Genomic DNA, 26,570 nt, shown 5'->3' with positions numbered 1-26,570 from the left:
ACAGCACATCTACTGCAGCTTACATTTGTCACCATAACGCATACAGCAGCACTGATTTAATTCTTACTGGGGAAGCAAAGCTGGCAAGGAGAGGAGCTTGGGGAAAGAGGGGAACAGGCAGTGACACAGTGAGATTTGCTCGCAGGGTGAATGCTCACGTCCCAGAGTGTAATAGTGAGAGACGTTCCCAGGTTGTACACGATGCTGCTGCCGCCCATTTATGCAGCGGTGGTGTTTAATAGGGTTGGCTTTTAGGCACGTGTTGGCTTTGCTTTTGCTCCCTGCTATCTCACGCTGTGCTGAACCCACTGAGGTGGTTGGCCCGCAGTGCAGCTCCGGGGGGCTGTGATTTTCCAGAAGCACCTGGGGAGGGGAGATGCCATCTAAAGAGAATTACTGCATTGCCTATCAGCCGAAAACAAAAGTCTTTTGTGCTGTCAATCATTAGGAGGCTTTCTCTTGTCAATCTGGGGGAAAATGTCTCCTTTTTCATTCTGCCAGGCTTCGTAGGGTTTCTCCCCCATTCAAACAAACCAGTGCTGGGGCCAGCTGCTGACTTTATCTAAAAGCAAAACAAAGAAAAAAACACACTTGGAATATTTTATCAGGTTTTAGAACTGAAAGAAAGAAGCAATGCAAGGCAGCAGGTGTCCTGTGCTGTGGCTGAGCCCAGGTGACACGTCATGCTATCAATTAGGGCAGCAGGGAGAAGTTTCCTTTCTCCCCCCCCGTGCTTGTGCTAGCATGTTCTATGCATGCTGCAGGAATGTGTTCTGTTGACAATAGTGAAAGAAGCTTGCTGTTTCTGCTCCCTTTCCCTTTTGCAAGATAACTTGCCTTCCTGCACTGCTCCTTTGTGCTCCCAGTGTGTGCTGGGGATGGGAGCAGAGCTGGGGATGAGGTTTGGGCTCTGGGACACGTGAGCTGTCCCTCTGTGCTGCTCTTTGGAGCCCTGAAGCCTTTGCAGAATTGGGCTGTGCTCCCCAGTTTCACCAAATGATTATGTGTTTGCAGTCTCCACGTGGCTGTGGCACACACTGGTGCCTGTGGGTGCCTGTTGGCCATCTGCTGCTTTCTCGCTGGGCAAACACGAGCTCTGATGGCTTTTTCCTGTAAACAGCTCTCTCCTGGGGCACTGTGTAGTATCAGGAACTGGTATCATTGTTCTCAAGAGCCGCATGTTTCCCTTTGCAGCGAGCTAAATATATGAAACTGCTAAATATATACGGCTGTCAGATGGAGATTCCATTTGTCTCTTGGCCCCGCTTGCAGTGTGACACCCAAATGTTGCTCTCGTTCTGTGCCAGGGGTTTCATGGTGTGCTGCAGTTACGTGACTTCGGTGCCTTTGGTCCATAGCCCTTTGCCAAGCCAAGGTGCAACACTTGGCTGATACAGACATCTGCTTGTAGCATGGAAGCCCAGATTATCTCTGCTCAGTTTTTGATTGCGTGCCTTTTGCTTTTCCACTGCCCAGCACCGCTTCCACTGCTCTGCCCCAGCGTGTTGCCAAGTAGCGTGAGCAACTGTGGGCTACCCCATCCCATGGGATGCAGTGTGAGATAACAGAGCTCATGGCTCACACAGCCAGGGCTGCTCTTTTTGTCCTTGGGGAAACCACAGCATGCTGATGCTGCTCTGCATCCTGAGACGATGCTCGTTCTCTGCTCCATTTGCTTTTGCTGCCTGATGGTTCTCTAGGGTTTTACATCAGCTATGTCTGTTTTGCCCCTCTTCTGTTATTTAAAAAGCTATTTTCAGAGCATGGAGTCTTGGAGCAGCCTGGGCTGCCTCCTGGATGTGCAGTGTCTCTGGACCAGAGCCCAGCGCTGGTGACAACCTGCCACCTGCACTGTGTGTCTCTGCTGTAGGAAACACAACCGACTCCCAGAGAGCCTCCTGACCCCCATCAGTTCTTTACTCCTCAATGGTTTGTGAACTTCAGAGCCCAGGCAGGGCTGCAGTGGGCAGCTAGTGGATGATGAACCCTCCGAAACCCCCCAAACCCTCCTTTGCAGCCGCCTCGTCCCAACCCATGTGCAAGCGCCGTGACTGCCTGGTGACAAGGACAAATGAGTCCTGGCTTTTCCTTTCATTTTTCTGAACGCAGAGAACGTCTTATCCAGGCTTTCCTTAAGAGAAGACAAATGCGAGCAACTCCATTTTCTTTGTGTCAGTCTCTTTTTGCTTCTTTTCTCTCTGAACCATAACAAAAGCGCTGGCACACCGCGGCCGGTAATCAGCTTAGCTCCTATTTTCTGCAGAACTCACTTCTGGAAGCGTGTGTGTCAAAGGCTCCGGGGCCACAGGCAGGAGAATGCCTTCAAGGTTGAATTTGCATTTCTGCTAAATAAATTCAAGCTACTTCCCTGTGCTAAGAGGTATTGCTTGTTGGAACATGGCTCTGTAATAGGGCAGGGGGAAGTTTGGATGGTGTGAGTACAAAGCCTTCATCCATAGCCCTGGGGAGGTGAGGGGGCTTCTTGTTCCCGACCAGGTTGGGCTGTGATCTTCTGTGAAGTTGTGTGAGTCTCACCTGGGTACTACTTTCATCACTAACTGCTCCTTTATGTTGCTTTATTCAAATCATGTATCCCTGTTTGCTTTGAGCATAATGACATCCAGCAGTTAGCGAGCCATTGATCGCAGTCAGCACAAACCCTTAGTGTTGGTTTGTACTCTTTTGTAATAATAATAGTAATAAATCACTTGCATCTCTCCTCTTTCATCTTCAAATATCCTAAAGCTTTTTGTGAGTGGCTGATCATGAAGGCAGCATTCTGCCCAGGAAACCTAGAAGGCAGGGGCTGCTCCTGTCCTGGTTATTGATGCTCTGGAGCCCCAGGAGATGCTTTGAGAAACATGGGAACTCCCTCAGGTTTGATAAACAAAGGCCTTTGCCTCTCCCCATGGAGTTGAGGCATCAAAACAAGACCAGATGGCATCTGAAGCGCCTCACTCTGACAGCCAGGTTTGCTTAAGCCCCGATAAAAACACAGGAGGTCACACTTGAGGAGCACGTGCTCCTCCTGGATTTGTTTCAAGCTCTTCTGTGGTCTCCCTTTTTCAGTACAAAAAACTGGGACCTTGACTGTGTCCACTTCCAGCCTCTTTTGCACCGTGGGTGGTTGGGTCCCCACAGCCCTGCTCCGAATGTCAACTTTTGGGAGGATTTTATTTCCTGTGGAAGTGTTTCTCACCTATCCTTGTTTAATATGAGCTAGCAGAGGGTGCCAGCTCTGTTGGAGACACTTCTCAAGTGCTGACTGAAATGTCACCGTTCCTCCCACGCATCACCAACACCTTCGTGCCTTTGCGCTCAGGAGAAGGGGTGTCAGAATCCAGCCAAGAGGCAGGGAGCCCCATGGAAAGGCAAGTCGATGCTTCTGGCACTGCTGCAGAGCACAGCAGTGCTGTCACATCAGGGTGAGCTGCAAATCTCAGTTCTGAGGTGACCGTGCTTCTGTTGATAGAAAGGGCGCAGCATGCAGAAATGCAACCCAGCCCTTCCCCATCGCTTTCCCCAGTGCTGTTTCTGGTTAATGTACGGAAAAAGGGTATTTCTTCACTGCCTTCCCCTTCCTGCTCATCTGTAAGGAGCTCTGGTGTCACCACATCTGATTCTGCTCCAGCTGGATGAGTTGGGTTGTGAGATGGCACTCACCACTTGCATGCCTCAAGGCATGGCATTGCTCACATAAGGAATCACAGAATCATTAAGGTTGGAAAAGACCACTAAGGTCATCAAATCCAACCATCAACCCATCCATGCTGACCGCATCACTCAGTGCCACATCTGCCCTTTTCTTGGAGGAGATCTCCGAAGCAGGGCTCGCACAGCTGCACTAATACAGGTCTTCCAGGGCGGTAAGTGAAAACAAAAACGAGGGAAACAGTTGTCCTACAGGAAATCACAGCTCTCAGTTTGATAACTGACCCCGCGATGGGACTGTGAGTGATTGGCTGCACTAGGGGACTGCGCGGCTTTCAGCAGCTGCCTTTTCTTTCCATCTTACAGCACCAGGCTGGCACTCGTCCCCTCCTGCTTTCAGGCAGATCGCTGCCCTAAATCACCCGCAGGCTCATTACCCACGTTGGGAAGTCGCTGTGTGCGCCGCGTGGCTCCAGCAAGCATTTCCCTCCCGGGGAGCAGTCACTAATGAGGAAAGGACCGTGCATCCTCCGTGCCGTCTGCAGGAGGGACGTAAACCAAACAGACAGAAAGTCAGTGCCTCTCTGAGATTCCTGGCCTCCTCCACCTTGTCATGTGGGTTTCGGGAATCGCTTTAATCTGCGGCGGGGACTGCCTGACGGTATTAGGATTTTTCAATGACTGTCATTTTCTTTGTTACTTTCAGGCTGGTTGTTTCAAAACTCATTATCCTTGGCATTTATTTACTGGGGCTGGAAGCAGCCGGCACCGTGGGCTCAAAATGGAAATTGATTTATGGGGATGGTGTGTGATCTAGAAAATGTCAATTTTTTTTTTCCTCTTGAGTCTCTAAATTAGTTTTGATTCCGATGAGGTTTTATACTATACTTATAAATCAGCGCCGAAGCGTGTGAGCAGGAAGATTGAAGTGGTTGAGCAGTGGATCAGGATTGTGGTGTTGGTGTTGCAGCTGCGTTGCAGCACTCCTCTGCCACGTAAGGATGCCTTGGGGCTGGGTGAGCAGCAGTGGGTGGTGGCTGTGATGTGCAGTCGGGGAGGAGGCTGCTGAAATATCATCCGTGTGCAAATGAGGAAGTGAATCCTAAGGTATCCCAAGTGGGAAGGGATCCGTAATGATCACCCAGGCCAAATCCTGGCTCAGTGCAGGGATAGGTCAGTGCTGTTAGGGGGGTAAGGGTCTGTGTTTTCAGAAATGATTTGCGATCTAAGGAAACAGCCCCCATGCTGAGGTTTTTGGGAGTATTGCAGCCTCAGCACCTCTGAGACCAACAGGTCTCTACCAGGACTTGCCTCAGACTGTGAAACCACTGACATCTTTGGAAATTTGGGGTTGTTTGGGCTTGCGTGATGGCATTCACACCCTGTGAGCTCCTAATGCGTGCAGGTGCTCCCTGGGCACAATCTGGGGCAGCGGATGTGCAAAGGTGCTTGAGGGAGGATTGGAAATGCAGAAATCCACCTTTGATCTGGAGCTTTCAAGTGTTGGGATTTGACACGCTGTGGAGTTAGAAATCTGCGTGGGCAAAAATTGCGTAATCTCCTCACTGCTTTCTTGCTGAGTACTGCTAGAAAAGCCATCAGGGAGTTGGAAAGGACCTTTAAAGGCCATCTGATGCCACTCCTCACATTGAGCAGGGACACCCACAGCTCCATCAGGTGCTCGCGGCTCCCTGACCTCAGGTGTCTGCAGGTCTTCATCTCCCCTTTCTGCAATTGGCGTGGAGTTGGGTGCTGTGGGCAGCATCCAGCGGGAGGTCGGTGTGCCGGGCTGGGCATGGCACAGTGGTGGTGACCACAGGGTGAGCTGTGGGGTGAGCACCATCCTCAGGGCCACGCAGCATCCAAGCGGGAGCTGCTGAGCACACGGCAGCCGAGATGTTGGCTTTGAGCTCAGTGAAATGTAGGCAAATGAATGCATTTTCTGCCACTGGGCAGGAGCCTCTACCTGCCGGGCACGCTGCAGCACGTTGCTGCTGGGATAAGCTTGGTTCAAGCTCTGTCGAGTACAATATCATTTGTACACATCGTCGTTTTGAATCTCCGCCGCTGTCTTTAACTTCTGCTGCTCTGCAGTCCATCTCTTCTCGCTGAGCCGCCTTGACAGCTTTCCTTGCACACACAATTGATTTGTCGCACACTTGTGTGACTCTCCGCTTTTTATTTGCTCCAGTTTTGTGCCTTAATTGAAACATGAAGGAGCTATTACAGAGGCACGCAGAGGATCTGCTGTGCTGACCTCAGATCCCTGTCCTGAAAACTTCCGATGTCCCACATCTGATTGAAGCATCTCCTGGCACCTCCCAGCCCCTGCTTGGCTGTGAAAATCTCATTCAAGACAAGATGCATTAACGCTGTGTTTATGGAGTTACTGCTGTAATCCCCGGAATTCACGCTGTGCTGCTTTGCTGTAAAGCATCTGTACGTGTCAGAACACCTTGCAAAGAAGGAAAAAACAATTTTCCTTTCTCCTTAATAAGCAGAAAATACGATGAGCCCCGTATTGCAGCTCTTTCTATGAGTGCTCTTGGGGAAACAGTGCAGTAGTTGGGGCAAGAATTAGGGTGCTGGGCTGAACGTTTACCCAGCTTTGAGATCTCCAGGTTTTTACCTGTGGGATTTCACAGCATTGGACACACGGTGTCTGCTGGCCCAGGCACATTTGGAGGCAGCTTCAAGTAAGGAACTTTCAGGAGCTGCATGATAGATGTCCTTGGGTTGTGGCAGAAGCAGGCTGGCTGCTAGCAGGCTGGGATCCTCGTTCAACCAGATCACAGCAAATTGTTCCCCAGGCAATTGGTTCCTAGGGGTCCCGTGGCACTCAGAGCTCTGTGGATGCGTGCTGCACGGCTGGAACAACTGATGGTGTCAATATGAGCTGCTCTGAGTGCACTGGAAAATTATTGAAGTCAACACGAAGTCTTGTAGCAGGTGACAAAGTGATCTCAACCTCATCGGTTTGTTTGTTTTTTTTTCCATTTGTGACACCAGTGCTGCTGCTACCCTTAGCCCAATAGGAAGCCAAGGGAGGGTTATTGGTGGGGAGACTTTTAGGTGGTCAGGAAGAAAGGAGTTTTGGGTATGTGTGGGAAGATTGCTTTGCTTCGGGTTTATTAAGCAAATGGTGATGAGTTTTTTTCCCTTTAATTGGGGAGATGTAAGCTTAGAGCAAATTTGAAACAGATGGAGTTGCTGACATCACCCTTTGTTTTACTCCTGTTAGTGCAGATTACCTACTTTGTGCTAAATCCTGAATTCAAACTTAAGCTCCCACATCTCCTGCTCTTTCCACTCCTTTCTGTCTGCCTACTTTTCTGTCACAGCTCCCTCCCCAGATTTAGATGTGGTGCCTGCCTTGAGAATCACAAAACCATGAAGGTTGGAAAAGCCCCCTAAGATTCACCTCCGTGCCTACTGACTGTGTCCCTCAGTGCCACATCTCCCGGAACGATGCCCCCCTCCCTCCCTGGGCAGCCTGTGTCCATGCCTCACCACTCTTTACATGTCCTTCCAGCCCAGATCCCTTAAAGCTTTCACCTTTCCTTGCCTGCCCCAGCTTCATCTGCTGCCTGCTTCCCCTGTTTTGCCACTTCATGTTCCTGTGCAATCATTTGCACTAGCATTCCCGGCAGGGCGTTCGATGTCCCGTGAAAAAAGCATCATGCATCTAAAGGAGCAGCAGCTTGAGCCTCCTGCCCAGCCCCTGGGCCAGCAGCTGCCCTTTGGGTGCAGCCATGGGGCTGCAGGGGGGGCACGGGCAGCACGGTGCTTTCCCTGGTGCAGGGCAGGGCGTGCTGCCTGGCAGGGAGCTCCAGCAGGAACCCACTGCAGCGTGCTGGCAGCACATGAAAAGCCCCATCCACAGGATGTGTTTGTGCGTGTTCTGCTGGGGAGAGCAAAGGGAGGGCCGAGAATGGAAAGGAAGGGAGCTGAGTTACGCTCTGCGGTGTCAAGTTTGTTTCCAACAAGTTTTCTTTTGTTTTCCCAAAAGGGTTAAAACCCTTTTTATTTCCCCTTTCTCCAGCAGCGCCCTTGGAGATATCTCCAACAATAACATCACCGCGGTCCTACTCGTGGTGCTGTGCTGATGTGAATGTACAGTGGGATGGGATGGATGGATGGATTGCTGAAAGCAAGGCTCTTTTACCCCGAGCACCTGGTGGGGCAGTGAATTCATGCGTTTTCCTCGTGGGAGCAGGAGAAACAGCTTTACCAGGCTGTGTCACAGCCACTTCCATTTCCCTGTGCTGGTACAGGCAGCCAGCTCCTGCTCAGTGCCACTGTCCTGCGAGCTCCAAGCATACTGAATGTTGCTTAAAAACACAGCCCTGTACAACTCCCTTTTCCTTTTGCAGTGTAGCTCCGTGCCTTTATACCTGCTGTTTAATGCCCAGGCACGTAAATGCAGCTTGGTTTGTCTTGGCTGTTCTAGGGATAGCTTGGCTTCATCCCCGCCTTGGGGCTCCCAGCACAGTGTGTGCAGAGCGAGGCCAGGCACGGTGCTGGGGCTTTTCTCTCGGCCAAACAACTCAGGCATCTTTGGACCTCCCTTTCTCCATTTGGGGGATGAATTAACATGCAGTGACACTGGATTTGCTCCTGAGCACGGGCGCTGCTATAAGAGCACCTCTGCTCCCCAGAACTTCTGAGCTGGGCTCACCTCTATGTAAGAGCATCCTCGTGTTTCCCTCAGCATCTGGAACTGGGGCTGGAGGAGCCAAGCATTGACCTTGCAGTACTGATTGCTGTTTTTCACAGCTCTCCAGTAGCAGTGCTCAGGTCAGCACACTGTTGGCTCTTTGCTCCCATCTCCCAGGCTGAGGGTGGGAGACGGAGGCTGGGATTGTGCCGGGGCTGCTCTTGAGATAAGTAAAATCTTCTCATCTGTCTCATTTAGATCTTATCGCCCGTGTTTGGTGCAGGCAGTCCTTTCCTGCAGCTCTGCTTTCATCCTTAGGCAGTGACTAAGAAAAGACTATTTATTCCTCTGTTTAAATTTATGTAAAGTGTAAACCATTGTGTCCGGAGATGTTTATAAAGCAGAGAGGCACTTCCTCTTCTCATTTCTCATTTTTAATCAGAGCTTTTTGCTTACTCACCAAGAGCAAAGCCATCATTTCTTTTCCTTTTTTCCCTGCTTAAATGAAATGGCCCTGGTGCAGGTACTGAAAAGCAACCAATTGCGCTGACAGCGTTTCCTGGTTCCCTGCATGGCCACTGATGGAGGTGATCATCCGCACCCTCACGGTCCAAAGCACTGAGGCAGCCCCAGCAAAGTGTGTGGGGGATGGCAGCAGCACTTCTCCTGCCCTGCTGTGCCCCTGGGTGCTGCCCTGGTGGTGAAGGGTGAGGCCGTGCTGGGATGGAAGAGCCCTGCCCACATCTGGCCAGATGTGTCCAGAGGGCTTTTGATGCTGCTGCTTGTCCCCAGCCAGCAATGAGCAAGGGACAGCCCTTGGCTTTTGGGATGTGTGTGGGCAACCCACTCCTGCAGTTGGGTCAGATCCTCACTTTGGTGTATTCTTATTCTGCTTCCCTTTACCAACTCTTCATGATGAAATCTGGGTAGGATTTCCTAGTGTGGCAGATGTGAATAAGAGCGTTTTCCATCTCTTCATGCGCTGCAAAAGGATGAGAAAGTGTGTCTAATAATAGCTGTGTGAGGAAGGCTGTACACAATAAAGACATTATGAAAAATATTACACTCATTCATATTGATTTTTGCTTTGTTTGCTCGCTGCCTGCTTTATTACCCTGGCAGAGCCATGAGCAATGTCATCCCAGGCTCGGCTAATGAGCAAACATCAGCTGTCAGCAGGCTGGCTTGAAAATTCACTTCCGCAGTTGTGTTACAAATAAGAGTTAGAAATGTTTGTCCAGAGCTGGGAGTTCTCCTGTACAACCAGGCACGGAGAAACACCAGGAGGAGAGGGAGCTGTTTTGGTTTCTGCTCTGGGTGTGCAGAGCTGCTCCGTGGGGACATCCTGGGGACCAGGGCTGTGTGAAGATAGGATGGCTGACCCCTCAGCTGGTATTAAACTCCCCTCCCCAGGTTTTGCAGGTTGTCTTTATTCAGTGACCCTTTTTTTAAGCGATGCTTTTCCCCTCCCCGCTTCTCTCCCTACCCCCAGCAAGGGAATGTTTGCAAGTGCTTAATGCGTTTCAAACTGGTCCCAGTTCCCAGTAGCAAGGGCAGGAGTTAGCCCTGGGCTGTCTGGTGGGAAGAGATTTGGGCTGTCACATGACTGAACAGCATTAATTAATTAGAGTTTTGCAGTCCCCTGTCCATGCTGAGCGGTGGTTCCCTTCATTAGCACCCAGGTAAATGCTGCCTGCAGACAGCAGCCTGCTCCCCAAACCTTCCTGTCTCCTTGCAGGAGAGCACGTTCTCAGCTGGGACTGGATTTACAGTGCCATCATGTATTATTCATTGGAAATAATACATATTCCAACTCTGCAATTGTGCAGGCCGAGGCAGAGTAATTCTAAGGATATCTCCGACCTATAAATCTTAACAGTCAAAGCATTAATAGACTTTGTGTGGTGCGTTTGTGGCTGCACGATTAACTGTTCATCTTAGCAGAGAGCAGGACCAACATAAAAGTTATTGTTTTGCAAGCAAGCAGCGCTGCATTCAGTGCAGTGAAGCGTCTCGGGTGTTCAGTATTCCTCTATTTTTACTGGGGGAAATCAGTGATCTGTGCATGCATAACGAGTCTGAACAGAAGTTCAGAGCTGGTCCTGGTGCATGGGCTGGGAAAAGGGAGAGCTTCCAGTCTGAGGCTCTGCTACTGAGGCTGGGCTTGGGATGGTCAGTCTCAGCACTGCCTGTGCCCAAGCTGTGGCAAAAAGTCAACGGGTTGCTGAAGCTGCAGGTTTTGGTGTTTGGGAGTGGGATTATTTCTGATTGGGGCAGAGGAGGAAGAAGGGGGGAATGATGTCTCTTCCAAAAAGTGCCAGGATTTGATCACAAAAATATATCTTCAAGTCAATAGGATGTGGGACTTCTTAAAGGAGGAGGGAAACTTATTTGGTCTTTTTGTAGTAAGTGCTATTAAAGATTAAAAAAAAAAAAAAAAAAAGGCATTGCTTATTTGAAAGCCATATTCTTTGCTGTCATTAAATCTTTGTATTCCCAGTAATATCACTCTTACCCTTAGGTCTAACAGATAGCTTGCAAAGCCCTTTTCTTTAACCAAGTAAATAAGATTTAGCTCCTGCTTGCTATCTACCTGTTTCTATGGAAACCAGATTTTAGAGTCAAGCAGGCTGCTCGAAATCAGCATCGCTCCTGGTACGGCCACAACCTGCCTGCAATAAAATGCACCCCGGGGGCTCACATGGAGACACTGCATGAATGGGGGCATGGCTCACTGCCGCCCAACTGGTCTCATCTCCTCAGACTCTGATAGTCAAGTTATATTTTTGCTGAAGGGATGATTTTATCTGTGCCCGGAGGGTAATGGAGATGCTCAGGACTGTGCTCGGTGCAGAGGGAATCCTGGAGCTTTGGCTGTGGCTTTGCTGAAGCAATGGAGATGGGAAGAGTGGGGAAAGCAGGGATCCCACTGGGGATGTTGCCTGGGATGCTGCTGTGAGCCTGGGCTTGGTTCAGGAGGAAACCAACTCACTGGAGTGTTGCTTGTCTCTGGGTTCCCATTCAAATGCATCTAGGTAGAGCAAGCCAAACACCACTTCCCTCCTGTACTGAAAAAAATTATTAAAGGATAATTATGTTCTTAGATTGAATAATGAAACATTTTTCTCAGCGAGCCTCAGGCCCCAAATAGATGCATTTTTATGTTGTTTTTAACACTGCCTTTTTTTAGACATCATTTCCTTTTTGTAATTAAAGCTGAGCAATGCGATCGTCTGTAGGAAAATCTCCATTCTGTTTTTGCTGTGTCTGGGGTTCAGTGATACCATATAGCCAAATGTTCTTCCTTGGAGACAGGGGTGTGAGTAGAAACTGTCAGATGGTTGCAAACAGATGGGCTCTGGTCATCCTGCTCTGATATCAGCAGTTGTGTCGCATCAGTGGTTAATGTTTTAATGAAGAACCGGAGGGGAGGTTAACGTTGGCTCTCTGGGTGGCTGGAAATCCCTGTGGGGCTGGCAATGGTTGTGGTCTTTTGTAGCTCATTAGATTATTTCCATAGATTGTTGTTTTCACTGTCTTCCATGCGTTTGTCTTACTGGGGTTGGTGTGATGGTTGGAGCAGTGCTGGAGGCGGCTTTGTGATATTGGTGCTAGTTGCGGTGGAAGCGCATTGTGACACGGCAGAGAAGGGCTGATGGCCCTCGCTGCGTGGATAAGCACCACATCAGGCACCTTGATCCCTGTCTATCTGCCAAAATCCTGACGATAATGAGGGTTAATGACACGCCGCTGCGATAACTTTGGAGCAGACCCAAGGCTTAGCGGGAAGGACCGCAGCCATGGGCAGAGCCACTGCCAGCAACTCATTGGCTTTGGGTTGCATTGGCCGCTCCTTGCTACCAGCCCAGGAACGCTGCCATATTTTGTGTGGGGAAGGTGCCCCCAATCCCATGTGCTGGGACTGCTGTCATTGCTGCCCTCCACTGGGAGGGGACGGGGCAGTTCATAAAATGTCCAAAAAGTTTTGCTGCAACGCGGTGTAGGTGGATGCTTCATCCGTGCTCTCACTGTGTGCATCAGTGTCTGGGGCAGGAACCACATCCTGCATCTGGAGGATTTTTTCCATTCTTTTTACTTGAAGCCCTTCTGTAATCTCAATGGAAAAGAAATCCTCCCTTCCATCACCTGCTTGTGATTGTAAGTGCTAACCAGCCATCTTTCTAATAAAAGGATGGCTGTTAAATGGAGCCCCAGAGAGCCGAGCTGCTTACAGGGAGCTGTTTCAACTTATTTCCATGCCAGCTTTGTAATATAATTTAACATAGTTCTAGCCCTTTCTTCTGAATAGTTATTCCCCAGGAAAGCATAGCTGTTCTGTTCTTTTGCCTGGCAGGCACCTAGCTTTAAGCTGGGCTGTGGGGAAGGTGGTGGCACATGGGGTGGCAGAGATCTTGGTATCCGCAACACAGATGCAGATTCACCAGGAGTTCAGCTCAGTCCGGGCGACGAAGTCAAAACTCCAGCAACAGATGTACCTGTTGCACTTCCTTCTTTGCTTCTCTCTTTGAGATTCCATTCGTTTGAACGCTGCCCTGGAGCACAGTGCTGCTTCCAACCTGGTGGCATCCCAGCGTGTGCAGCTCCCACCGCTCCCAGCTAAGGCTGAACAGCAGAAGCTTTTGCAGCAGAAGCAGAGGCAGAGGTGCAGGCATGCTGTCAGAGGATGCAGGCGGATGCGTGCTGTGGGCTCTGCTGGATATCGAGGTGCACAGTGCACCGTGTGAGGCTCTCCGGGGCCGTTTGGGAAATGCTCTTGGAAGGAGTTGATAGGCCACGTGTCTGCTTTGGGAGATTTATGGACGGGCCTGGCCAAGCTTCCTCTTCTAATGTTTCATTGAAATTTCCCGTGTATGCTGTGGAATGCACGTTGGTGGAGGGGAGGAGAAGCGGCCGAGTGCATGCAGCTCTGATAGCAGCAGTGGAATGGTGAGTCCTTCAGTGGGAACCGATGGGCTGTGCTTGTGCTTTGCCAGCTTCTTTTCTCACACAGCGTCGTGCAGCGTGTTCTTAAGAAAGGCGGAGAATAGGATCGCGTAGAGGTGGTGCTGGGTTTGCTGCCCATTGTGTCCCCGCTGCTGGAAAGCAGTGCAGATACTCTGGCTGAGCTGCTTCCTTTCTCTACGTCATATTTCCCCTATATACTCACCTTTCATGGGGCTCTTCTCTCACTGCTCTGCAACATGCGCATCCTGCTCCGTGAGCTCCAGGCATTCCTTTTGCTCCACACTTTGGGTTTGTTCCCCAGCAGAGCTGTGCAGCCCCACAGGAGTGCAGCAGCAGTGCTGCACTCAGCAGTCATTGAAGTGTCTCCAGGTCTGCGGGGCTAAATGTGGAGCTAATGGCATCAGACACGTCCCATCCTCTGCTCATGGAGGAGTTGTTCTGCTTCATGCTTTCAACCCCACCTGCAATGCATGGGCACAGCTGGGGGATGCACAGGGTGGGACCACGTGCTGCCCATTCTGGGGGTAAGCAGGGGTGAGCATGGCTCAGCTCTGTGCACAGTGTAAGTTTAGATAAGATAAGGAAGGTGAGGAGCAGCAAGTTGGGATCTCCCTTCTTGCAGCAGGGCTCCAATATACGTAACTGGAGCGGATAATTAACAAGCTTGTATTTAAATGTGGAGTTGTTCTGGTGTACAACCTGCCAGCTTTCATCCACAGCACTGCCAGTATCAGTGCCACAGCCTCACTGTTGTGTGGGTGAACAAACGTTACTGATAACGCTCACGTCTGCAGCAGAATAAAGCAGGCTATGAAAAATACATAAGTGGGGCCTTTGTTGGAAGAGCGTGGCTGTGCTTCTCCCCACTGTGATAACGGGTCAGGGCATTTTGCTGTGTTTTCCCTCATGGTGCAGCCATCACAGTTTTCTCTCCCTCCCCCAGTGCATCAGCTCATGTGCTCCCATCTCATAGCTCGCATCCCCAGGTGACTGCTGCCATGGAGCAGGAGGGAAAAAAGGGGGGATGGGTTAAAAGTGGGCAAAAACAGGGAGGAAAGGAGAGGGAAAAAAAGCACGTGGGAAAAATGCAGTGTTTTGGAGCTTTTTCTCAGTTTGAGCCCATTTGTCCCCATTTCTCTGCCTTCTTCTCCATGGATATGCTTATAGTGCTGCAGGGTGTCAGGAGCCAGCTGGCAGAACTGATCCCGTGATGCATATTGCAGGGAGCTGATGTGGGTGGTTGGGATTTGCTGGTGTGCAAAGGGACAGCCCCAGCAGCTCAAGGAGCTCCCTCAGTGTTAGCATTGAACCCCTCAAACTCCAGCAAGTGGTGTAGAGAGAAATCCCTGGTCCTGAGGAGTGACGGAGAGCCTCACTTCCAGGTTCTTGGCATGCCTTGCTCACTCCGAAGAGCTGTTATTCGTGGGATGCATCACCCGGAACAAAGCCTCATAGGCTGCTGGTGAGGTCACCCTGTGGCATTCAAAAGGATCTCCTGGACCTGCTGGTGGGAGGAGGATCCAAGCTGCTGTGGGGAGAGCCAGCTCTCTGTTTGGGACTTGGGTTACACGGGTCACCCCATGGGGTGAGTCTGCCTGGGCTGGTGGAGCCCCACTTCTCCTGCCTGCAGGTCCAGTACTGTGTGGACAGCTTCATGCAGTGCCCCTTGGCTCTACTTAGCATTGCCAAATGGCGTGGGAGCAATGTGGGAGCAGGATGGCGCTCACAGCTGAAGGTCTCTGTGCCTGGGTGCATCCTGCTTAGCTCTGTCTAGGGCAGAGCCTGGCTGCTGCCTGCTGTCCCACCACCCAAAATCTCATTTACAGCTGGAGAGAGAGAGAACATGCTTGATTTAATGTTTTCTTTGCAAATGTAATTTCAGAGAGGGGAATACTTGCATAAATACACATACATCATCCGACTGTCTTTTCCCTTTTAGTCATTCAAACATGTGATTTCATTCCTCCAGCTGTAAAGCCAAGCAGGCGAATGTTAAATTGTTAAATAAGTCAAACATAATTACTCAAGTACCCAGCAGAACACGCTTCACAAGTGCAGAATCTGAAATCCAACACAACGCACGTGGGCAAAAGCTTTTGTGGAGATTGTACTCCTATGGGGAACATTGGTTTGACAGGAATGTATTTTCCCTCTCCTCTTCCTCAGCCTGCCGTGTACAGTCCTGATGCTTTCGTGGAACTCCCATTCATTTTGATGGGGAATTATTCAAACCTTTCAGCTCGGTCCCTGAGCTGCAGCCCAGGCACTGCCTCTGCATCTGGCTGAAATACAGCATGGAAAAAAGATGTTTTGAAGAAAAACCCCTTCTTTTATGGCGGAGAGGGAAATACTGGTTAAAACTGAATTTATAATAATGTTTGTTTTTGAGCTTTTTTGTCCAAAAATGGAAGATAGGCAGTTGGAAAGTTTGTGAGTTTAAAGGAAACCCTGCAGCTCCAAGAAGTTGGCAGCAAGCTTCCTTTACTGGCCTGATTTCTCTATCAGTTTCTCTGATCTCATCTTCAAATTTGCATGCATGGCTTGAGGGTTAGAGTGCTGATAAGGCTTATTGGTGGCACCGTCCAGAGCTCCCAGACCTCCATTAAGCTCTGGTGAGCCCTCTTCTTTCTCAGCTGCCCTCCAACCTTAACCCTGTGGCACTGGGTTCCCTTGGGCATGAGGTCAAGCACCCCCCTGCCTGCTGAACCGCTTGTGGTCATCCAAACCTGAGCCCTTGTGCTGCATCCCATGTGATGTGACCCCGTGTTGATGCAGGAAGGTAAATCCTTTCTCCCTCTTTCCCCACAGCGCAGGGCTGACCGCAGCACCGCCCGGCTGCTCTTTGTCTCCAGCGACTGATTAAAAGCTTCAAGAGAGAGCATGTGGTGATTAGAGCTGTGTTTTCCTCCCCGTGCACCACCGTGTGATTATGTGTGTGTATTTTTGGCATCCCTTTCCTGCAGCTCGCTCCTGTGTCATTTCAACGTTACGCCTGGAAAATTCACCGAAGCTTCTGGTTCCCGTCGACTCCTCATTTGCTCAATCTGTTCTTATTAATTTTTAAACACACGCGTTCTAGCGGCGGATAAACAGCTGGTGACACTTTCAAAGTTGCACTGCATCACCACGCAGCTGACGAAGCTCTCCCTGAACTCCTCTGTCTGGGTACCCGTTGCCTTTCCTTTGCTTTCTGTGCTGCACTGAGCCATCCCACTCAGCGGGGTGAAGCGGAGCTGGTGCTGGGGCATCCAACTGGACACCCTGAGCATCTCTGCCATTGCTACTTGCACCCCTTAAATCCCTGCCTGAAAGCGTCGTGCCTGAATCATAGAATGAATTTTATCATAGAATGGCCTGGGTTGAAAAGGACCACAATGATCATCTAGATTCAACCCACTGCTGTATGCAGGGTCTCCAACCAGCAGCCTAGGCTGCCCAGAGCAACACCCAGCCTGGCCTTGAATGCCTCCAGGGATGGGGCATCCACAGCCTCCTTGGGCAACCTGTTCCAATGTGTCACCACCCTGAGTGAATCTTCCTTTCCTTTTCTTGGGGGCAGCCAAGATCTCATCTTTGATATATTTTTTTCTTTTCTTATTTATTTATTTTTAACAGCTGTATGGATTTGTTAGGTCTGAAGGGACACTTAGATCATCTTATCTCACCCCCCATACAGCAGTGGCCGTGGAAATCCACCCTGTTCCCCTTCCACCCTGTAATTTGTGAGCTGTGACTGTACACGTCCCACTGAAGGAGCCAGTATTTCGGACGTGTTTTACTGCCACTCCTTTCTACATCAGTTTGCAGCACCATTTCAGGCGCTTACATAGCAGTAAATGCAGTGTCTGTGTAGAGCAGGGACTGAATTTAACCGATCCCATCAAATCAAAGCACTTTACGGGCACATTTACACACCGTTACAGTACAAGCAGGGGACGTAGCTTCTGATTATCGGTGTCTCTGGGAAGCAGCCTCGTGCTCTATTTCCTCATCAGCACAGAGCTCCTGCCTTTCTGCAAGCACAAATGCATTCATTGACAGAATGGTATCAGCATCTCACAGGGCAAGCAGTGAATGCTCCCCTCTGAGCTGCTCTGCAATGCTCTGCCCCTGAGGCGTGGAAGCTGCTCTGCACGGGGCATGGGGGAGCAAGGGAGGCTGCTTTGAGCTGTGCCCCGTGATGGGAAACCTCTGCTGATCTTGGTGGTTATTCATTCTTTTTTTGGGGGGGGAACTCAGTTTGCTGTTCTAAGAAGCACTGAGCTGGTTGGGAGGACCTCTCCCAAGTTTTTTTGCTCTGTTGGTGTGCGTGGCTCCTTTTGTAGTGGTGCTGGGAGCTGTTCTCCAGGTGAGGCGGTGGGCTCAGACCTGTGTGTGTGGCTCTGGGGGATTTCACCTGGCAAGCCAGATGGTAATAGCAATAAAAACCCAAAGTTTGCAAGGTGTTTGTTGCTTCTGGAGGATAAGATTGGAGTGAATGAAGTGAAGGTCTCCTGCTGTTCTCTTTCTCTTAGTTGTTTCTGCCCGATGTTGCTTTGGGTTTTGAGGTGATGGAGGTGCAGTCATTGGCTTTAAGCTGTAGGAATGACAGTGTTTCATCCAGGTGAGTGTGTCCTGTTCGGGAAGCTTGGAACAACCCAAAGGTCCATCAACCCCAATGGGCACTGGAGGGACGTGGTCAGTGGGGATGGGTTGGGGTTGGACTTGATGATCTTGGTGGTCCTTTCCAACCTTAATGTTTCTGTGACTCTAAGCAGCTTTGTTGGGAATGCCTTCATTGAGAGGGATTAAACTTAATGCAACCTAAGCCAGTTTCTCGGAAGCAGGTTGGGATATCCCTGCTTGGCATCCAACTCAATGCTTTTTCCATCTGCTCTGACAAATCCAATCAGTGCTGGGGATGGGGGATGCATGACGTTGGGCACTGTGAGTTACGGAGCACAAAGTGAGATGATTCCAAGCACCTTGCTTGGCACAAGGTGGTCTCCAGCCTTGGGGGCATCACTGAGATACTCTGCTGGGATCTCCAGAGCCAGTGGAGATGCAGGGCAGTGTTTTGGCTGCCTGGAAGCACAGAGGGGCAGCAATTAGCTGGCAGCATTCCTTGCATGGCAGTGTTGCTGCTGGTGTTTCCTTCCACGTGCTCATACAGCTCAGCACAATGCCTCTTTGTGGTGGCTTGGTGCTGTGTGGCAGCACAGGGCAATGCAAGCCAAGCTCCGTGCAGTGACATCAGCCATTGTGTTCAGAGCTTTGCAGCCCGCCTCTGCCTATGTATTTACAGTGTTTAAGCTAATTAGCATCTAAGGCTTTTTTCCTGTGCTCTTGCTCTTCAGGCACGAAGGGCGAAGTGCCCAGCAGGTGTGAGTGCTTTCAGCAGGATCTCTCCTGGTTCGCAAGGTCCAAACCTTTGGATCCAACAAGACACTGTTCCACTTCTCCTGTGCTTGAGCTGAATCTTTTGAAAGCTTTCCTGTTAGTCCCTTCTTCTCAAAGAGAGAGGGAAGCAGGGTGGAAATGCAGCTATTTACTCCTTGCAGAGCATTGTAGACCTGCAGCCATGCAGGGCAGGGGCATCCCAAGGCAGCTCCTTTGGATTTGGAGAGGGAAGGGCTGTCCTTTCTCCCTGCCCAAGCCTGACGAGCCTGGCCAGCAATTCTTTACCTATTTTAAATTGGCTGATTGATTGCCTTTTCCTTACTTTTGGGGTCAGCTTGTGCCTATCACCCAGCATGTGCTGTTCCATCCCGTGCTGAGCACTCGGCATCCTTCCAGGTTAATTACAGATCTGCTGCATTGCTAATTGGGGCAGAGGGAAGGAGCTGGCTTGGCCAGGCACGGAGCTGGGCATTGCCTTTGGCAGCAGCTCCGGGGAACTCAACCAAGCTCCTGCCTCAGCCATTTGGGTTTTTCTTTCTCCCTTCTAATTTCCAGGAGATCACGGTTCCCTGGCTTCATTAGCTTTGTTTCCCAAAGGATGTACTTTTATAGCCTGCTTTTCTAACTCTTACAAAGCAATGCAAATGAACCCTCTGTGTTTTTCTTAGAGGCAGTTTAGTAGTGTGCTTGGGCTCAAGGGAAGCAGCTCTGCATCTCAGACTGCCTTGTGCTCAGGCATCTCTGGGAGCCCCCCTGGTCTCTGGGCAGCTGGGAGGGCAATGCTGAAATCACATCTACACCTTTCATTTCTCCTCCCCTCTGGCTCCCATTGCCCAAATTTATCCCATTATTGCTCTAAGAAAAGCAGAACGTGGCTGGGTCTTCCTGGATCCCAAAGGTGATGTGTATTGTGGTGAAATGGTATCACTTGAGAAGTGAGGGCTCGTGGTGCTGGGGAGCAGCTAGGGGAGGTGACACAGCTGTCCCCATGCACTTCTGCATACCAGGACTAAGGTAGTTCAGCTTCCTGTTTAATTAATGCTGTTCCACATCATGTGGAAATGTGAGAGTGGCTGCTGCTACCTTACACCCCACAGCTGGGACACATCCTAATGACTCATTCCCAAATCAGCACTTGGAGGTGATAACAAGCTTTTCCCGTCAATAATTTTGGAGATATCAAGACTTTTCATTTTCCTTCTTCTTTCATGCTCATGTTTAACCGCTGTATCATTTATGATCGCTTGCAAGTTCTGTGCAAATTGATGGGGTTAAGCTCAGCCAGGTGGAGATGCTGTCAGGTGGATGTGTAATTAATTGCAGGGCCTTTCTCTGAGCACTCAGCACTGGGGTCACCGTGATATGCATGAGAGCTCCCAGCAGTGCTGGGCTGCCCATAGAGTGCTGCTGTGGGTATCGTCCCACCAATTCCCTGTAGGAAATCTCCTGTGTTCCCACTCTGGAGGTACGGCCTCAGTGTCTGGTGGCTTTAGTGTTAGCTCCCTTCCTCAAGTGCTTGCATTTCTTTTCCCCCAGTCCTTTAAAGTCCCATCAAAGTAAGCTCTCTCCTTCAGTCACTGCCAGGCAATCAGATAGTGATAGCAGAAGTAACTGGATGAGACAGAGACTCAGTATCCGTGTCGGAGAGGAGAGGCCATTAAGCAGCAGAATAAGTATTTATTGCTGTTGTGTTAGAGGAACTTGCCAGCATAAAGAAAGCAGCATTGGTTTCAGGGCATTAATTTCTGTGCCTGGAAGCAGTGTGGGAGCTGCATGGTGCATCCAGGCACAGCTCCACTGATAGTAAGGCTCCCCTATATCAGGCTGCCTTGCTCTTGCCCTCTTTGGCTTTTTGCTTTTGTCTTATGGAGGTGAGGGACCTCACCATCCGTGTTGCAGAAGGAACTGAGGAGTTCAGATGCCTCCTCATGGCACAGACCTCAGTGCTGAGGCACTGAGTTACAATTGGATGTGTTCCATCCAATGCTTTGTGACAGGGAAAGACAGATTGGTGCCTTAAATATGGGAGAGGATGCGTGTGCATGTCTGACAAGTTTATGATGATGTGGTACAGTACCATTAGCTCTAAGTCCACCTGATTACCCTTCTCTCCTCCCTGTCAGGGAATATTGCTGTTTTTGCAATTGCTGCCCACTGTTGCAAGGCTGAATAATAGCAGAAAACATGCTGGCCTCAGATTGCTCAAAATAAGGGTGTTAAAATGATACAAGAGCTGTTCCCACTGCAAATCAGCTTTGCCAGTGCCTTCAGTGAAGGCGTGTTTGCATCCCCAACACTTAATGCACTCAAATCATGGGTTTAATGCAGCATAACGCTGGGTTTAATAACCCTTTTTAAAAAGGAGCACCCAAGCAAATATGGCATGATGGCAGCAGAGCTCCATGCAGCCCATCACCACTAATGGCCTTCATGCAATGTGCTCCGGAGCTGTGGAGCCCACGGATTGAGACCACAGCTTGGGATGCTAAAGGGAAGCATTCCAGCACCGTTGGGTTCTGTGGATGCTCCTGCAGCCGCACTGCTCCTTTCCTCCTCTCAAAGGCCTGGGTGTGAGGTGAACTGACCCCAGCCTTTGGTGCGTGCCCTTCATCCTTTCTCAGAGGAGTTTTTGGTTTGGGTAAAGATGCTCTCGTCTGGAAAGTGCAGCTCTGACAGTGTGCTCTTGTTAGAGGGCTTAACCTCATTATCTTGAGAGGTGTAATCATTTGTCACTGTGACCATAATGCAGCCTGACACGGGCGCTCAGGGCTGTGGCAAAGAGGTCTTGGGGACAATCTGTGTCAGATGCTCATTTCAGATTATTTTAACCCTTTGCTACTCCCATGGCCAAGAATCCCTTTAGCAAAAGGAGGAGTGATGTGTGTCCAGTCTTCCTTGCTGAAAACTAGAAGCAAAATCCAGCTTTTACCTGATCTTTCTGCCTCCAGTTTGCAAACTGGACACTCAACCAGCAGTCGTGGACCCACGAGGCTCATGGTGTTTGCATCCCTGACATGCAAATCAAAGCTTATTGCTGCTATTGCCTGGGCACTTCTTGAATTCACTTGAAATATGAGAAACCACATGCAATATAATCCACTGGTGGTGCTGGGAATTAACACAGAGCAATCCAATGAAACAGAATCATAGAATACCCCACGTTGGAAGGGACCCATAAGGATCATCACTTTCAACTCCTGGCTCCACACAGGACCACTCCAACTAAACTTGCATCCTTGAATACTTTTCAATCCTGACCCATTTGCTGAGGCAAGGGCAAAGATTTCATGTCAGTCTCAAATAGGAATGGGATATTTCAGCAAAACCAGCCCAACCTTGTTGGTTGAAGGAATTTCCTGCAACAGCTGTGGGATGCTCAAGAGGCAGCAGCCTCAGCTGCGCAGTGTCTGGGGATGTGGCTGCACATCAGCTGTAGGTTTGATGTTGGCTGTGCTTGCTGTGCACGTGCTGCAGGGCCTTACAGGCATTATGCAATAGCACACACAACATGAATGATGGATCCGCAGTCAGCAGGTTACGTTCTGTGCATTTTTGGCTGGCTCACACGCTCCATAGCTTGGCTGTACTGATCACAAGCAGCTCTGCAGGGCTTGGCGTTGGGTTACCAAGGTGTTAGTGGTGAGGGAGGCTCATGTGAAAAGCAGGTGATGGATAGTATTGCTCTGGCACTTTTTTGTTTGCCACTATCCTGCCTTGGCTGTGGCTCCCACTTCTCCCTTGCAAACTGGAGCCATCTGGACACATGCACCTTGCCCCTCATTGTGCTCTCATGGCTGCTTTTGTTTCTGTGGCCATTTCCCTGCAGCTCCTCACATCAGTGTTGCTGCTGTTGGATACCGTTATCCAACTCAGAACCAATTTACCCAGCTTGTATCCGGATCTGTGATCTGGTTCCTTCCCACTCATAGGCAGAAGATTTGCTCTGAGGATTTATTTTGCCCTTCATGAGTTTAGATACCAACCAACCCCAAAATCAACCTCTATGATTTCAGGCTCTGATTTTACCTTCCCCCTGAGAACCATCTGTGCAGGTGTGACAACACCAAGCTCTCTGCCCAGGCTTATGGATGCTGTGTGGAGCTTCTGATTTGCTCAGTAGCAAACGCTGGGTTGTTCTGGATGCACAGGACCTGGCCAGAGCTCAGCACAAGGCACAGCCCCTGCAGCCAGCTCTGGGCACAGCGAGGCTGGGAGCTTCCCTATGCAAAGTGTGCTCCAGCCCAGCTGGCTCGGTTTGTTTTTACAAATAATGAGAGAGTTTATTTTAGTTTCCTAGATGCACAGTGGTACTGCTGGAAATAAACAATGCTGGAGGAAATAGAAGAGTGCTATGCATGATGATTTATTTATTTTTGTTGTAGTTTATTTTAAAATCCATAATTCCTAAAAGAAAGCATTGTCAATAAGGAAAATGAAAATTAGTGGGTTTCTTGTGGTTTGAAGGTTCTGTTGTTGGCTGGGTTTGTTTTTTTGCTTTCAGAAATTTTGTTTTCTTGCTTAGCCAGGATTCTTGCAAAGTGACCGACGTGTTTAAAATCCCAGCTTGCAACTTGGTTTTGTTTCAGAAGTGTAGAACCTTGGTGCGTCTGCTGGGGCGTGCGTGGCTCTCCTCCCTCACCGCTTGTGCTGGGTCAGAGCAATGACCTTGTGCCACACGGCATACCATAGGGAAAGGAGAAATGAGGCTGTTTGATTTAGCTCGTGGCAGAAAGCACAAAGGGAACTGGAACGCCAGGAATGCAAAGAGCGTCCTCGCCCTGAGCGGTGAAACCAGCAGGAATTTCCCAGCCAGCCCTTACAGGTCAGCTTTGGGAGCAGCCCGTGGGTGCATCCGTTCTGCAGCTCCATTGGGTGTCTCCTTGTCAGCCTACGTGTGTGCGCTGAGTACAGTTTTCTTGGAGGAAGTAGCACTGAGAAATGGATGAAGAATCTGCAGAAGACCATTTTTAAGCTCACAGCTCCTCCCAGAAGACAAACGTGCACATACAGGCAGTGTGTACAAATGATTCTGCAAACCCTCTCTGCCCCAGTCCTGGGCTCAGGGCTGTGGGATGGGGATGGGGCACCCAGTGCTCCCCAACCCACTGAGCACAACCTCATAGCACCTCTGAGAGCAATCCAAGGGTTGTGCTGCTTTGGAAGCGATTGCGTGGGGTTCCAGGATGCTGCAGCCTCAGTTCTCAGCTGTTCAGCAATGGCTGTTAGGGAGGGATTCGCAAAAGCTCTGAACTGATAGTGACCATCAGTCATCAGGGAACTGATGGAAAATCGTTTCTTGGATATGCTGGCTGCTGCACTTCTAGGCTGCCTTGAAAGAAGGGGGTGAGCATTACAGTGAAGTGTAATTCCACTTAGTGTCATATGTGTATTAGCTTGCTAATGTGTCCTAGGAGCAGCTAAGCCTCAGTTGAGATCACAGACCCCTCGTGCCAACTGCTTTGGATGTGTAATGGAGCAGTTCCTGCCTCGCCTCATAGAAAATGATAGCCAGGAGGGGCAGGAAGTCTTACAGTGTTTCTCAGCAAATAAGAAGCTCCTTAATGGGAAAAATGAGACACAGTTTAGCAAACACTTCAGGATTTACTTACTTTTAAGAATGTTGTTTAATCCTGTTGAAACTGAGAGGATTACTTCTCCTCAAACGGTGCTTTGTGCTGCCTGGGCTGGGGGCTGGTGGAGCTGTGCTGGATGATGCTTCCTTGTTCCCCATTCCAACCTGCAGGAGCTGTACTGGGAGAGACCTCCCTGCTGCCAACCCACCTCTGCTCAGCTGTGTTTCTGGAGCTGCCAGGCTTCGTGGAAGCTCTCTGTACCAAATCCCTCTTGGAAAGTGGGTTGCTTTGCTTAGTACCTGAGCTCATTGCTGGAGCCAGGTGCCAGGCTTTGATGTGCAGAGATGCTCAGAGATTGGAGCTTTTCATGAAAGAGCAAAGCAAGAAGCATAGCTGTAGAGAAGAGTGTGTTTTTCTCTTACGTTTCCCTGGAAGTCAAACCCACAGCGTAGCTGTCTGATTCACACACTGATTTTTGTGCTGTGCAAGTCTAATAATAGATTGCAGAGGAGACTGGGACTTCCCTGGGACTGCTCACACACAGCAGGCACAATGCAGTGCCTCTGGTCTGCCTCAGTGATCCCAAAGGCACTAACGAGCTCAGTTCCACCTCCTCTCCCAAACTGGTGATGCTAGAGGGCACAGAGGGATTTGGTAAAATGGGCACTAAGGTCCTCAAAGTTGCTGACAGTTTGGGGGTTGAGACCTGTTAGGAGATGGTGGCTGGTTCAGTGCTTGTCCAAAGCAGAGATGGGAATCTCACCAGCTGATGCCCGCAGCTTGTTGGCAGCAGGGCACGTGGCTGGAACTCCTTTTCTAGAAGTGATCAACTTTTGCTTGTGCTCCTTTTTTTGTTATATTACAGCAAAGTGAGGAACTTTATGCTTTCTCTTATAGTTGCTCAGTGTTCATAGTCCCCCATCAGTGGCTCCAGGGCATCGCTGTAAAAACCAGGCCAACAGGGATGGTGCTGTGGTTGCTATCCAAACGATCTCCAAAGAGTGAGAAATAGGCCAAAATAGGCTCTTGATAGCCATGGCAAAAATGATGTTTTGTCTAATTAAAAAATCCCTTATTCGTGCACTCTTGACTAGAAGGAACTGTCAGGGGTAACATCTTATTAAAATAAGAAATAAATAAGGATGCTTTGTTAACGCCCCATTAGAAGCAATGCATGGTGGACAGTGGAGGGTCTGAGGTGAGAGGAGAATCCCCTGTTGCTCTGCGGCTCCCTTCAGTGCTGGATGCCCCTCGATGATCGCTTCTTGGCCAAGCTTTGACAATTCACAGGCTCATTTGCCTTGTTGAATAATTCAGTATCTCAGTTCTCCAAGTGAAAGTCAGCTGGGAAAGGCCAAAGTGTGGCAGCTCCTTTTTGAAAAGCCAGGAGGTCCCTTCTGAGCACTGCCGAGTGCTGGGCAGCTTCTGGTGGTCCCAGCCCAATGGGTTCTTTGCCCAACAGGGAGCTGTGGGGCTGGGGGCAGCAGGGACCCATCCTGCAGCCCTTTATCTGTGTCCCAGTCACACATCTCTGTTCATTCCAGTGGGCAGGAAACCATTCCAGAAATAATAGGTTTATCTTTTCATTCTGGCTTTGATAAATGGTGAATAGGAGCAAGGGTAAGACATGGTTTAGATCCGTGCGTGACTGAAACAGTTCTTTGTTTTTCTTCACTTAAAATTCTGCGTAGCAATTAAAACAGGAGCTTACGTCAAATAAAAGACAGTTCTCAGAACCAGCTCATGGCCTTACTGTTCTTGATGGCAGTGCCGATGGAAATATTCCATGTTGAAGCCATTCTGGTTGCTTTCTGCCAGAAGAAGGCAATGGGCTGCACTCATCCCTGACAGACTGAGGGTGCATTGGTATTGGAGTGCATGTAGTCAAAATCTTTCAGTGTTGGAAGGTTTGCCTCAATAACATCACCATCTCGGTGGAAAGAGATGGAAGGAGTTACAAGTCTGTAGAAATAAAATACGAAGTAAAAAATATATTTTTTCCAATGGTACTCTGCGTTACGTAAACCCTAATGGAGCAGATCTGGCATGGTGGAGATGGGTTGATAGTTGGACTGGATGATCTTAGAGGTCTTTGCCAACTTTAATGACTCTATGAATCTATTACATGAGCTGCAGGATGGGGTTTCCTGGGGCGATGCCGTTGCATGGTGTCTGTATAGCTGAAGGCTGGATGTCTTTTGTGCTCAGAGGTAAAAGCAGAGGCTGCGTTGGCTGTGATGGTGCCCAGCCAACCTCATGCTGTAACACACTGAGGAACGGAGCACAGCCACCCAGAGCAGAAGGTGTTCAACAAACTGACCTCTGTCTTCAATGAGGATTTTTTT

General features: G+C 49.7%; 1 protein-coding gene across 3 annotated transcripts in view; it reads left to right on the top strand.

Annotated features, from left to right (window-relative positions):
- Positions 1–26,570, top strand: part of VAV2 (vav guanine nucleotide exchange factor 2) — a 100,511-nt gene that overhangs the window by 35,662 nt on the left and 38,279 nt on the right. The gene's annotated exons all lie outside the window — the stretch shown is intronic.

The sequence above is a fragment of the Meleagris gallopavo genome, chromosome 19, assembly GCF_905368555.1.
Source record: "Meleagris gallopavo chromosome 19, MGAL_WU_HG_1.1, whole genome shotgun sequence".
NCBI lineage: Eukaryota > Metazoa > Chordata > Aves > Galliformes > Phasianidae > Meleagris > Meleagris gallopavo.
This window is presented reverse-complemented; position numbering and strand designations above follow the sequence as displayed.